General features: G+C 41.7%; 1 long non-coding RNA gene across 25 annotated transcripts in view; it reads left to right on the top strand.

The window, feature by feature from the left end:
• Nucleotides 1-15106, top strand: part of LOC122225819 — a 166118-nt gene that overhangs the window by 74647 nt on the left and 76365 nt on the right. For all 25 annotated transcript variants that reach the window (XR_006205378.1, XR_006205377.1, XR_006205376.1 and 22 more), the window contains one exon: nucleotides 12407-12524. This is a non-coding gene — a long non-coding RNA (uncharacterized LOC122225819). The remainder of the gene's footprint in view (nucleotides 1-12406; nucleotides 12525-15106) is intronic.

Genomic DNA, 15106 nt, shown 5'->3' with positions numbered 1-15106 from the left:
AGTAACAAGTCATTAGATGTCACTTGCCTCAGACTTCCGGTAAAGATTTCAGAGGACAAATCAGCTGGTACCAGGTATCCACACTCACAGGGCTATGTGCTAGATCTGGCCACTTAGGCAGAGTGTGTACAGAGACTGTGCAGTTGGTCTGTCTTATTAGCCCATTGTTCACTTCTTCAGGGAAGAGCTGAAAGAAGGAGTTTCTTTGGAGGGAGTCTAGAGGGTTTTGTGCATTTCTTCTAACACTGCTCATCAGTACTTTTCAAGCCAAATGATTTAAATGATTTTAAGCCAAATGAAGAGAAGTTTCAAGAAAACTACTCAGAAAGCCTGGCCACATTCCTTGGAGTTTGGCAGATTTAGAGACTGATACCTGCTTCTTGTTTGAAGTGAATAAATACCAGTGGCTGATGCTGTGGCTGGCCAACAGCCCTGGGACAGCAGAAACAAGAAAGAGATGGTGAACTCCTGCTGACAGTGGAGCAAAGGAGCACATTTCCTGCAATATGGGCCTCACAGAAGGGAGTTGGTTTGGGTCCCTGCCAGGGGAGATCATCTGGAGAGTTGATACAACACTAACTGAGAGATAAATCTCTGGAAATAAAGTGGGAGTCAGAAGCAATCAGCCAGAGGAGAAGCACTGTATGAGGTAACAAAACTGGAGTCAGAAGCGGAGAATCCCCAGAAACCAGCAAAAGCACATCGGGAGAGGAAGCGTCTGCTTCAGACATCTGCAATGGCAGAAGGACACCATTTCCATATCTCAGCAATGGCAGCAGCTAGTAAGTAGGAGAGGATGTGGAGCAAAGAAGAGGGGCAGGGTGGCAAAGGTGACTGCTTCTCCTTCTTCACCGCATGCTTCCTCAGCCAAGGCAGGTGCCAGATGGGGGGCAGGAGAAGGTTTAATTCAATAGCAGTTTGAATATTCTATTGCCCTATGTTAAAGTTGCATGATTATAAGATTGGGCTGGATTGATGTTCTGCTATGATTAGTTTCCACTGGACATTTTCATGTCTAAAAATGGCCAAAGCAGCAGGAATCTGCCCCAAATGTTATCAAAGAAGGTAATAAGGAATGTCAGTGCTAATCAAACTTATGGAAAGGTGAGAAAAAATAAAATTGGTTTTTGCTTGCTTCCCATTAAACCCAGCCCATTCAATAAAATATTTTTGAAGTTCAAAAGGAGAGATCTTGGAGGGCACTCATTGTCAGAGAAAGTATCATGGAACAGAAAAGACTTGAGCTGTGTCTTAAAAGAATAGATTGGGTAAAGATAGATGTCTGACCTTGTTTTTTCCTATGAAGCATTTATTATAAAAACTCATTTTCTGTGCTCATTGGTTCTTTGAACTTCTTAAGACTCTACCACCACTCAAATTGAATTGGCAAAATGGACTTGCAAATTTTATGCTATTTACTGACCAATGGACAGAGAGCTTAGCTTGACAGAAACGGAGCAGTGACAGTCAAAATGTCATTTGAAAGACTTCCTGTATTTTGAAGTGTCTTGTTAAAAGTCAGTATTTGGGAAAATTTTGGAGATAGGTCAACACCTAATGCAATGTATCTCTATTAAATGACTTGGTATTGATTAAAAATAGCTACATTATTTGTATTAAGACACTTCAGATTTGATCAGTGTAATACATCACTGAAGGGGACTGATAGATGATTGAGTATTATTTCTTCCATGGAGCTTCCACATTTGATCTCATAGGTATTTGTGAGGAAGGGAAGGGTGGGGATTGCTTTTCTCATTTTATAGGGAAATTGGATGAATTTTCATGCTGACACTGTAATATGTCACAACCTATTAGGATGAATTTTATTATACTGGAAGTTCTTTTTCTACAAAGAGATATCTGAACTATACTCCTACCAGGTTAAAGTTCTCCAGGGGCTAGAGTAGCCCAATTCTTCTCTATTTCTATCACAACATGTGGTAGACTGCAAAAATGCCTACAGATTATTCCCCTCCTTCTATCCCAGTCCTTTGATAGTGCCACACTGACTCTATACTGACTCTGGCCTTGAGACTGACTTTGGCTAATGGAACTCAAGCAATGCAACACAAGCAAAGGCTTAAAAAGTGCTTGTATACTGGGACTTTTTCTCTTGATGTGCTTGGAACCATGTGACCACTATATGAATGAACACATGTAAGCTGTTATGGGATGAATTGTGTCCCCCCCACCCAAATTCATATGTTGAATAACCTCCAATACCTCAGAATGTGACTATATTTGGAAACAGAGTCTTTAAAGTAGTAATTAAGGTTAAATGAGGCCGCTAGGGTAGGCTCTAATCCAGTATGACTAGTGTCCTTATAAGAAGAGGTTAGGACACAGATACACATACACAGGAGACCGCGTGAAGGCACAGGAGAACATGGCCATCTGTTAGCCAAGGAGGGAGGTCCTCAGAAGACAGAAAAGCTGCTGACACCTTGAGCTCAGAGTTTTAGCTTGCAGAATTGGGAGGAAATAAATGTCTATTGCTTAAGCCCCCAGTCTGTGGTATTTTGTTATGACAGCCCTAGCAAAATAATATACTGTTTAGTGGAGAATGAGAGGTTGTGTGGAAGAGAATTGAGGTGCACCCCAGTCAAAAGCCAGGTAACATTCAGACACATGGGTGAGACCACTGTAGATCTGCCAGCTAACTATGGATATATTAGAAAGCCTGACAGAGATAAACTACAGGGCTGGCAGGGGAAGACAGGGTACCCTAATACTTCTTTCATTCATAGAGAGGCTTGCTGGGCTCATGGTGAGTTTGTGTTCCAGGAAAGAAACATGCCCCCCTGTTGTGTCCCCTTTCCATAGCTTAACTGGAATAGTCCCTTTGTCCGTGAAGGGAAAATAGTCTACTTTGGTGCTGGTTAGTCTGGAACTAGGTGTCAGCTTTTCTTATAGGAGGTATTCTAGAAAGCTAGCTGCCAATGATCAGGTATTCTCAGGGCTAGGGCACTATTGTGGAAAGTGAATCTCAGTGCAGGTCCTCACACTGGGAGAGGGGGAGTCCCTGGAACACAGTGGCTCCTTGTTTGGGAAACCAAGAGTAAACTCTCAGGATGGTTCTCAGATGTCCTCTTCATATCACACTTTGATTGCCTGTGGAAACCCAAGCAAAATCAAAGAGAAAGAAGAAGCAGCCTACATGTGAAATTCTTACTGGATTTTCCATTATAAAAAGGCAAATTCTTGTTTTCCTGGTCAACAGATAGAAGGACCAAAGGTACTGTGGTGGAACTGTGCCATTGCTCATATGTAAGGGTGATTGATTTTTCCAGTTAGTGGGATAGATCTGCCATGAGCCATTTACTGATACTCACTACATTTCTCTATTGCTCAAGAGAACACCTTTTCTAAAATGCTGGTTGGATTTAAGGGTGCTGTCAATAGTTGGAGAATAGAGGGAAGTGAACTGACTTACATGGAGATGTTATTAATTCACCTTGATCTTCCCTCTGTCTCTCAACAAACTGAGCAAACTCACCTGTACAGGGCACTCCCAGTGTCCTATCTTTATGGCACTGTTCCATACGGACTGTGAGGTATAAAGTTTATTTTTTAATTTGCCCTTTCACTTTTAGACTTAGACTTAGAAATTGGCGCTCATAAAAATTACTCTTTTGAATGATTTCTGCTTAAAATCAGCTCAACAGAAAAAAAATGAAATGTTCTCTTAAAGGAGCTTACTCCTTCCTTCCTTCCTTCCTTCCTCTTTTCCTTGTCCTGTATAATTTGAAGCATCATAGGATCAATAGGTAATTCTGACACTTCAGGAATAGTTCTTCATATCGGTTTCATTCTGATATCTGCTGGAAACTACCAACATTTCAATTTCAGTGGGAGTCTTTTGAAACCTGCTTAAAGATAATCTGTCTGAAGACTTTGATTTGGAAAAATGGAAAGAGGAAAGAGAAGTGACTAGATTTTCAGAAGTTTTTGAGATCAAAGGATTTGCTTAATCCTTTATGATGTTTGCTATAACTTTGTAAGTTCAGGTGTGCAAGGTTAGTCTCCAGAAGTTGTTTCCTGCTGATACTCTGCCACCGTGTGTGTGGCGTTTCCTGGGTTATAGTCTTAAGAAGCCCACAAGTTCTTTTGGGTTTGGTTAAATTCAACAGTTCTCACTCGGGCTGCACATTACAATCACCTGTGGAACTTTAAAATTCATGGATGCCCACAGCCCATCCTCAGAGTTAGGAAACCGTATTTCCTAGGGGTGGGACCTGCCTGGGAATCAGCAATTTTAATGCTCTCCAGAGTATGATGTGCAGTCAGGATTGAGAACTGTTGAGACTACTGAAGCAAAGAAAATAGGAAAAGCATCCCCACCCAATTATTCTTCTAAAAATAACCCCAAATACTGAAGTACACTATGAAAACATTCGTATAAACATTACCTTTATAAACAGAATGTATTTTAAATAGAACGTATAGATTAAATTAGATTGTAAAATTTAAAGAAATATAGAAGACCTCTGCATAATTTGGTACAATTTTAACAGAATGACTTATTGTTTCCAATCATTGCTTGATCTTTTCTTCTGTAAAATTTTATGATTTCTCACTCTGGTTTTCTCAGGTTTGTACAGGTGTTATTCACTTGGAATCTTTCTGCTTATAATCAAAATCTTCACTCTCTGTGAATGTGAACCAATATGTAAGATCTCCTGATGAGCTGGTGTCTGCAGGGGTTTTTCCTCTACCACATGGTCAATTTACCCTCTTATCAGATAATGTTAACTGAAGCATTGCTCCTGGAGGTGTGGTTTGTGGACCAGAGGCTGCAGCAGCACACCTGGGAACTTGTTAAAAATGCGGAAATTTAGACCCTACTCCAGATCCTATTGAATCAATCTGCAGTTTAACAAGATTCTATGTAATTCAGTTGCACAGTAAGTTTGAGAAGCACTCAACTAAAGAAGCTTACTATTTTTTTTTTTTTTTTGCATCTGCCTTTATACCTGGCTTTTATCTGTCCTTCCAATGTAGGTATAGAAAGAGAAAGATTTCTATTAAAAACTTACATGGATTCATGCTCTCTCTCTGTCTCTCAAAATAAACATTAAAAAACTTGTATGTGCATTATGATTCACACTATTCTCTTTCAATGAGAATAGGTTTTTATTTTTTAAATGCTTTATTATTTATTTTTGAGAGAGAGAGAGAGAGAGAGAGGAGGGAGAGGCAGAGAGAGAGGCAGACACAGAATCCAAAGCAGGCTTCAGGCTCCCAACTGTCAGCACAGAGCCCGAGCTATGCTCAAATCCACGAACGAACCATGAGATCATGACTTGAGTTGAAGTCGGTCGCTTAACCGCCTGAGCCATCCAGGTGTTCCGAGAATAGATTTTTAGAGCTCTGTGGTTACTTTTCTTCATACTTTCTTCACACTTTCTACTTGCTCAATAATAGTAAAAGTCATAATTCTAGGTGATCTACAACTTGAGTTTTACTAGTGACAAGAAAAATTAAGCTTTGACTTGATTGATAAAGGTTGCGTTAATGAAGATTAGGGGACCCATTCTGGGCAGGCTGTTTTAAGGAAAATGCCTTGGCTCCATAGTCAGAGGTGTGTTGCTTCATATGCTGCTCTTTGCTTCCCAGCATCAGGTAGAGTTGTATCACCTGTGAACCTGAATTTCCTTGTTTAGTAAACAGGATGAGGACCTGCAATCCCTTTTGTCTTGGTGTGTTTCCTCTTTACCTTTCCTAGTTCACATGTTTGCTCATGTGCTTTGGGCATTTGTCGATCTGTCAATGTTGGATGGAAATGTAATGAAAGTCCAGGGTTTGGTCCTTGGATGTCTTTTCTTCTCATTTACATTCACTCTCTCTCCAATTCATGGCTTTCATATTCATATGCTGATGATCCTAAATTTATATCTCTATTTTGGACTTCTTGTAGAAGTCCAGACTCTCAAATTCCACCGTCTCCTTGGCATCTTGCCTTGGATGTCTACAAAGTGTCTAGTGCCACAAGTCTGAAACTGAACTTCTGATCTTCTCTGCAAACATGCAACTCTTTTCCTCCAGTCACTCAGTCCAAAACAGGAGTCATCCATAACTTTTCTTTTTCCTTTCACCCACATTCAATTCAGCGGTAAGTTCTGAAGGCTCTTTCTTCAAAACATATCCAGAGTCCTACCACTTCTCCCAAGCCCCCTCCACATCACTACTCCCTGGTACAAACCTTCATCTGTCACCTGGATTGTGCTCTCTCCATCCTGCTTTTGCCCTCACCCTTCTCCATTCTATTAATGACAAAGCAAGCTATCTCACTGCTACAAAATTTCCAGAGCTCTTATTGTAGTAAAAGCCACAGTCGAGGTCCCAGATAGTTTTCTGACCTTCCATCCAACTATCCTCTTCCTGGCTCACTCTTGTGGCAAGCTGAGTTTTCCAGAAGAAGACACTGGAGACAGGATTGGTGGGGCTTCATATTTATGAGGACTTAACACCCATGGACAGAAGTGGGATGAAGCAGGATGGGCCAAAGAGAAATAAGTCAAAGTGAAGCAGCCTGGTAAGACTCCAGACTGCCTACAAGGAACTTGGAGGCACATGTGACCTGCCACAGTCGCCCCTTGTAAGGCCTCAAAGACCGCACCTCTATTCCTGCCTCATCAGCTGAATGCTGTTCTGAGAAGGGTGGGACCTGGTGGAAGGTGGCTCTCTGCAGCCTAGACACAGCTTGAGGCTGTCTGCTGACCCTTTGGGTAGTGCTTGTCTATGTCCACTGCACTCTTTCCCAGGCACACTGGCTTCCTGAAACAAATCCAGCCCACTCTGTCTCAGGGCCTTTGCACTTGCAGAAATGCAATTTCACTAGATGTTTTTCATGTCTTGCTCATTCATCTCCTTTAGACCTCTGCTTAAATGTCACTTTGTGAATGATGTCTTCCTTCCCATGATCATCCTATTAAAAACAAGAAACTTACACCATTTCTTTCCTTCATTTGAGGAAAGAATTTGAATTTGAATTTACTGTCATTTGATACACGTACTTTATATTTAATCCCTGACTTGTTATTGTCTCTTTCTCCAGGTAAAATGTAAACCCCAAGAAGGCCCTGTCACATAGTAGGCACTCAATAGATATTTGCTTACTGAATGAATGATAAAAGAAACTTTTGCTTATAGAGGTTTGAATTGCAATATATCTCCTTGTAGTGGTGGGGTGTAAGAACAACTGTAATCCCACGATATCAGTAAAGTGTTTTGGAATTACATTTATTAAAAAAGATTTCTGGTATTGAGTCCCATGAATTTAGATATGATCAAATTTAGAGTTGATGATATTTTGAGGTGTTTAAATTTCTTCCTACAAAATAACAAGTGTCTAAGGTAATGACTACTCTAGAATTGCAAGTTTTAAAAAGATTAATGTTTAAAGTGTTAAAGAAAATAAGTGTTGTAGAAATACTTAAATCTCCACTATAATAGGTTAATTTAAAATCACTCTTTTTTAGTAACAAAAGCAAATTCTCCATCTTTATTTGGCAAATGATCTGGGAAGCACTCACAGATCTCATTGATGTTACTGTCACTGCTGGAAAGAAATAGATATGTGTTTAAAATTCTTTATATTTTTCTTTAATTCTGACAAATCTTCCTATAATTAGTTCTTCTGTTTCTTTGCTGTTTTACAAGTATTTCGTGGGGGAAAGTGGGACCCCTTCCTGCAGGGTTAGGAATGGGCTGAAGCCCATCTGGTTTGATGTTGCATGCCCTTTGTTAATATTGTTGCTGCTTTTCGTTTGTTTGGTTGGTTTTTTAGTTGCATTTGTTACAAACCAGGAAAAATAATCAACAGCTTTAGTAAGACTAATTTAAAGATTCCTTTTGTCATGACTCTGATTTCCTCCTGTCCCTGCTTCATGCTCCTCACCAGATCATCTACATTCCTCTCTGCTGCTTTCTCCTTAAACTACCCAAACATTTCGTTATATATCCCGAGTCACTCTCCTGAGGGAAGAAATAAATTCAAATCCAAATCCAAATGTTTGAAAACCACCCACCAGATGATCATCTCTAGTTCTGATTGCCAAGGTGATTCAGCATTTTCTCTTTCCTTTTCTCTCTTCATTGGTAATCCTGGTGTCCTAGAATGACTATTTTTTTAAAATAAACTTCACCAAAAGATCTCTTAAAATGTTAAGATCTCTTAAGATGCCTAATTGTGCCAATGCTAGGTAATATCCATAATGGAAAAGAAAATAACAGTGTGTAATAATTTTGTCATCTTTGAGTCATTGACAAGTGAGTTTTGCACAAAATTTTGCAGCTGATGAAACCGGCTTTTTTGAGATCCTATTAGATGGGTACAGAGGAGATGGTCATAAGTTAACCCCAAATATTTTCTTCTGACTGCTTCGTCTTCAACATGTTGAGTTCTTTTTAAACATGTTGGGGTCTTTTTGAACTGTTCCTGTTCAGGAAATGCAATCTTTGAATTCCTACCAAGCTGAAGGTTTTGTTTCAAAGAAGAATACACTGATTTGTTCTTATTTTCTTTATTTCATTGTGTACAGATAGAGCTTCCACCACAGAGGTACCTGTATTAATTTTAACACCTCCATGTGCATATTTCATTTACACAGAAAGTCTTTGATCCAGAGTGGGACTCTTGCAATAGAATCTTTGCTTTGTTTATTGTCATTTTCTTCCACTTACTGAGGGAGAGAAAAATGCTTTCTGGATTATTCAAATTAAGACTTTAATGCCTTATTTCACTTTTCAGATATATTTCAGGTTAAAGTTTTTTTTAACTTAAAAAATTAAAGTTTATGGTTTTATACCAACAAAATACCACTATTTTGGCAAATAAAGATAGCATAGAAATGCAGAATGCCAGGTGCCAACTGCAATTATCAGTCAATACATATTTGTTGGGTGAATTTGGTAATCACTTAACCATTAGTCTGGCACTTTAACCCTCATACAATGTTACTTCCGTTTCACAAGGGACAGTCACACAAGAGGGTCTAAGAAATTATGGAACTTGTCGAGGGTCACAGGCCAGAAAATAGGGTACTGGACATTTGTACGCAGCTCAGTCTTCCGGCTCCAAGGACCTTTTTCCTCCACAGTGGGTAGGACCCTGCATTAAGTCCCACTCCCTGTCAGGGGCAGGTGTCCAGAGTGAATAGGTAACATTATCTCACTAGGGGTACAGAGGTACAGACACTCAGAGGAAGGGCCTTGGATGGGCTTTTGGGAGTCCCTTGGACTCCTGCCTTCCTAGTAGAGCCAGAGAGGATGAAACTGTGTGAATTTGTGAACTGGGCTCTCTGAGCACCAGTTTCTTTATCTTTAAAATGGGTATCATTGTTGAGAAATAAAATTCCTTGGGAATAGATCAAATGAAGTCCCAGCCATCAAAGCGTTCTGGGTGTTTCCCCAAAGTCAATTCTCCTTCTGAGAAAAGGTTTTCTCTGTACCTTCCATCCTCTCTGGCTCTACTACCAAATTGTTCCAAGAGGTCAACACTGGAAGCCTCTGCCCACTGCCCCAGAGGTCAATGATGGGGACGAGCATCTCTGTGATTAGTGTTGGTCTTTCAAATGACTCAGATGGAACGTCTCAACTGCAAGCCTTTCTCAACTGCAAAGACTTCCCTTGTGGCATAACTGGTGAGTTATTATGCCAGTAACCACACAGACAGACGGACACATTCTAGGGGTGGAGGTGGCAGGGAAAAAAAAGGGAAGTGAACCCTGACCTGCCTCATGACCTTCCCAGTGACCATACCTTCCTTCTCTCTTACTGGCTTCTGTAGCTTACTCATGCAAGGCAGGACTAAAACAAGCTCCAAAGACTTTCTCCTCTACGTTTATTTCATCAGCCAGCACATCTCAGCGTATTACACAGTTTGAATGGGAAGGTGACAGGAGTCTAATACTGATTATTGTTTTAAGAGAGAATGTATTTCGTGTAAGTAATATCTTCCATGATAATGGCTTTGGTCAAACAGGCTGGTAAATCACATCTGTTAGGCTGGCTGCTATAGCTGCATTTGTTGGGAGACAAAGCCTGATGTCACTCTGTTCAATTACTCTTCAATTGGAAGCTGAGATTTTTTGGTGAGGAAAAAAAAATCTGGGCTCCATATGATTTCACATTTAAGCCACCTACTTGGATGATTTGAGCCATGCCAGGAAGATCGCTGTGTTCAAATTTAAAGCCCTATAGTCAGGCGCCGTGGAGTTTTTGATCCCAGTCCCTGGGTTCAGCATTATCTTCTCTCGAGGATGTTTGTTTTTAAAAATCTTAACTTTTCTGCAAGGATTAGCACATTAAAGTCGCGAATGTCTTTCTCTGAAGGTTTTCCAAATTGTTTTCCTCTGTTAGAGGGGAGACGTGGAGGCAATAAGGTGCAAGATTCTGAGAGGGAAGCTTCAGTTGATGTGTGGAAATGACTGTGAAAAGGAGTAAGTGAGACAGCATGGGTGAGTCTCCCTGACTTGCCAAGAGCCAGTGTCGACTTTGGGGAAACACCCAGAATGCTCTGATGGCTGGGGCTTCATTTGATCTATTTCCGAGGAATTGTATTTCTCAACAATGCTACCCATTAAAACATTTTTTTTGATGTTTATTTATTTTTGAGAGAGAGAGAGAAAGAGAAATAGAATGAACAGGGAAGGGGCAGAGAGAGAAGGAGACACAGAATCCGAAGCAGGCTCCAGGCTCCGAGCTATCAGCACAGAGCCCAACACAGGGCTTGAATTCACAAACCATGAGATCATGACCTGAGTGGAAGTCAGATGCTTAACCAACTGAGCCACCCAGGCACCCCACAATGATAAGCACTTAAAAAAATGTTAATTTTTGAGAGAGAGAGAGAGAGAGACAGAGAGAGACAGAGAATCTGAAGCAGGCTCCAGGCTCTGAGCTGTCAGCACAGAGCCCGGTGCAGGGCTTGAACTTGTGAACTAGGAGAGCATGACCTGAGCTGAAGTCAGATGCTAACCACCTGAGCCACCGAGGCACTCCCCCCAGTGATACCCATTTTAAAGATAAAGAAAGTGGTACTAGGAGAGCCTAAGTGATTTTCTCAAGTTCGCACAGTAACTACGTGGACCATTCTGGAACAGAACTCAGATTATTTACTGCCTGTTTCAGTGCTCTCTTCTTGATAGCACCATATTTTTCATTATACTTAATATATGTAAAGGTATTTGTTTTTTTAAAAAATAAACAAAACAAGACCAGCTTTTTGTCTTGCTTATTTTACAGAATGCTATAGTACATGGCTCTTCAAACTTGTTTGATATAAAATACACTTTACTCTGTGTAAGTATTTATTTTCAAACACGAACAAGTTATTTGGACATCTATTAAAAGTCAAAGTTTTTTTGATAAGTCTATTATATTTTACTAGTTTTTGAAGACAATCTAGGTTCAGGAAAAGCAAAATGCTATTGTCTGCCTTTAATTGGGGGTAGGAATGGAATATTCTTAACATTTTTTTTTTTTTACTTTGTACTTTCTTTATATGATAGTTTATATTATCTGGGGGAAAGATTTTCTTTAGGATCAAGAAGGATGTGAAGGAGGAAGAGCAGAGGACTATTTGTGCCAGAACACTGGGAAATCAAGCCCTGTTCCCTAGCAGAGAAGTAGGGGCTTGGAAAGACCCAGAGAAAATGACTGCAGGGTGTGTCAGGAGCACAGGGCAGGGATCCAGGGCAAACTTCCCTTGCCCACAAGATAACAGTACACTGGAGCTGAAGAGACCATGACAGGGAGAGCACTGGTGGCTTGTGGAGCCAGTGTAGACAGGTGACTGATGACCACCTTCCTAACCTTGCCCCCTACCCCTGTTTCCCTTCTTTATTATTTTTTTTAAATACTTACTTAGAAAGCGAGCATGAGTGGGGGAGGGGCAGAGAGAGAGAGAGAGAGAATCTCAAGTAGTCTCTGCACTGCCAGCACAGAGTTCAATGCAGGGCTTGAACCCATGAACCATGAGATCATGACCTGAGCCAAAATCAACAGATGGATGGTTAACTGACGGAGCCACCCAGGCGACCCTGTTTCCCTGCTTTATGCAGGACCCTGGACCTGATGCCCACCTGGGGGAGGGGAAGCAATTCCAGAAGTCATGTTAAAGGAATATCCTAGCCCCAAACTCAATTGTTCTAGACACATTACTTCTGTAAGCCTACTTAGAGTCACCTTTGAGATTGTCTCCACAAGCTGATGGAAAATATTGTGTATTTTGTTAAAACATATACATAGACAAATGAGATCATATTTATCTATCTCCTGGTCATTTCCATTTTCACCTTAATAATTTACCTCTTTCTGTGGCATAAAATAAATAATTTTTGTTTCTTTTTTCCTCACATATATATAATATTAAACAGTATGGCTGTTTTTAATATTTCAGGTTCTCCTTCTCCAGAGTTTGGCAAAATCAGACATGAGCCTATAGAGACATGTTGAATGGCAAGCACAAGGGCCAGAGGAGGATCTGGATTGCCCTCTGCAGGCAGATGGCCTCTCAGGTGAGGAGGAGCCCAGCTCTGTCTCAGTCCCTGCTGAGACTTTGCCTCTCCAGCCTCGATGCTAATGGTTTAGCAGCAGATGGGCAGGGGGAGCTCCACGAACTTCATCACTGCTGTGTGCATTTGGCACAGGGTGAGGGCTGAAATAGCACATCCTCTGTAACTCCCTGGCTCGGCAGTTTTTTGTTTTTGTGATTAATGTCCAGTGCAAAGGTGAGTAATGTGGCAATTCATTGTAGTAATTCGAGTTATGGGGAATATATGGACTCCTTTGCTCAGCATCCTTTTCTCCAGCTCCTTGTCACATAAAAAGAATCATTACATTGGGAATACACTGCCATCAGCCACAGGACCAAGCAGAGATACAACTCATATGCCCCAACTATCTCTGCTGCCAGCTTTTCGAGCCCTTCTTTGTAGGACTGGACCAGGCTAACCTGACTCAAAGGGTAGTAAAGAAAGTTCTCAGTGCCTTCTTTTTGGCCCTACCTGTTTTGAGTACTACCTGAAAATGACTAGTTGAATCTAAATGACCCACAACCTCTAGTAAATTAATTTCAATTTTGTCTTATATTATTATCACCCCAAGGTAATTTTTGAGCTGGAGAAGTTTGGGAGCAAGGTGAGGGGGAGAAGCCTGGCTGGCTGTGGTAGGAGGACCTCCTGCTCCAGTAAGTCCAGGAAAGCATGGCTGTTGTCATCTGGCAGGGATGGAAGTGCAGATGAGCAGAGGAAATGCAGATAAGAGCCTTGGTCCCATCTTCCAGATTCAAGGGAAGTGATAAGATGCTCGCAGGGCTGAGGAACCCTAAGTCCACCAGCTTTGGGAGCAAAGATTGCACACTCCTTAAAGTTTCCATAGGTCTACAGGAAAGGAAGGGAATGCCGTGGCTTTCCATCTCCTGCTCTAGTCTCTGAGACTCCAGTGATGTCGTGTCAGTCATCTTAACTGGAAAGTATTTCTGAATTCATTAGCTGGTGGGGTCTGAGACCTTGGGGTCTTCTTTCAGTAATCCAAGGTAGACATGTTGAAGTTAGAAGGATAAAAGAGCACTTGGAGGGGATTGAGCAGTATTATAGTCTTTCCGGAAGACACTCCCTTCCAGTGGAGAAGGGGTGTGAAGGTAAGGAAAGAGAGGAACTAGCTCAGCCCCTATTGGTTACTTGCATTTGGCAGGTAAGTCCCTACTGATGCTCTGTGGGGATGTGCATGCCTCCACGTGTGTGCATGTGAGAGAGGAGAGGAGGGGGACATGCCTCTCTGACCCATGGCACCTGGTCCCACTGGGATTTCCTGCCACATCTGGGTGTCTGCCACTCAGGTCTAGTCACCAAACCTGGGTGGGAAGGTTTGAGCAGAAGTGAGAAAGGCAGTCATCTCCTCACTCCCTCCATCATCCCCTCTCACGGTGCTCATGCTAGCGGCTGCCTGTGCAAATGGATCCGCTGCACTGGATCTTAAGCCCATGTCGTTATTCCCAGGGATGTATGAACATTACCCAGCTGCCAGCAATGACAGCACATGTTACCTTTAAAAAGCCCTTCTTCAATCTTACAATACCCAAATTTCGAAAGAAACTTTGTGTGCAACCTCTCTTCTGTGCTGCTGCACTGCACCCCTAGCCACATCGAGGCTCTCTCTCCAGTGTGTGTCTGATTGAAAATTCAATTCAACTCACTTCAAATATGCATTGAGCACCTTTATGTTGGCAGCAAAGAGGTAAAAGCCATAGGGGATACAAAATAAGTATAAAGCACAGTTTCTGCCTTCAAAAAGTCTGCCGTGCTATTGGGAACAACATGGAGAAACAACAGGAGACCAACATGAGACAGAATATATCTACTCATCAGAATGTGTTGTTCTGACATTAAGTGCATTGGATATTCCAGAAAAGGAGATCTCAGTGAGGGCCAGAGTTGTCAGGGCAGAAAGTGTCTTGGAGAGGTCAGGAGCTGGTTTGGGATTTTGAAGGATTGGGAGGAGTCAAATATGTAGCCGGATCACATACAAAATTTTTCCTGTGATTTCAGGTTTTCTACTGAAGCCTCAAAGCTGAAAACAACATGACTTGATTACTCCCACCACCTTTTTTTAAATGTTTATTTTAGAGAGAGAGACAGACACAGAGAGACAGAGAGAGAGAGAGAGACAGAGAGACAGAGAGACAGAGAGAGAGAGAGGGAGACACAGAATCTGAAGCAGGCTCCAGGCTCTGAGCTGTCAGCACAGAGCCCAACAACTCCCACTGTCTTAAGTGCTCACCAAAGAGTTGTCATATGGAGGTGCCCTCACGTAGCCCTCACATAGCCCCAGTGTGGGACACCTGTCCCATCAAGGCTGTTGCATCAAGGCTGTTGCTGGTTAAAGGGGGACAGCATGAGTTTTGTAAGAGGACCCCCTTCCCTCATGGCTCTGCCCAGACCTCAGCTCTTAAGAAGCAAGAGAGACCAGGTACAGGGAGATGGACAGTGGAGAAGAGGAGTGAAGCTGTTTCTCTGTGGTTAGTTCTGACTGGGAGAAGGGGAAAACCTTTATATTTCATGGGCAGGACTTCCTCTGTCCTTAAAGGTAAGTCTAAATG

Source organism: Panthera leo, chromosome C1, assembly GCF_018350215.1.
Source record: "Panthera leo isolate Ple1 chromosome C1, P.leo_Ple1_pat1.1, whole genome shotgun sequence".
Taxonomy (NCBI): domain Eukaryota; kingdom Metazoa; phylum Chordata; class Mammalia; order Carnivora; family Felidae; genus Panthera; species Panthera leo.
This window is presented reverse-complemented; position numbering and strand designations above follow the sequence as displayed.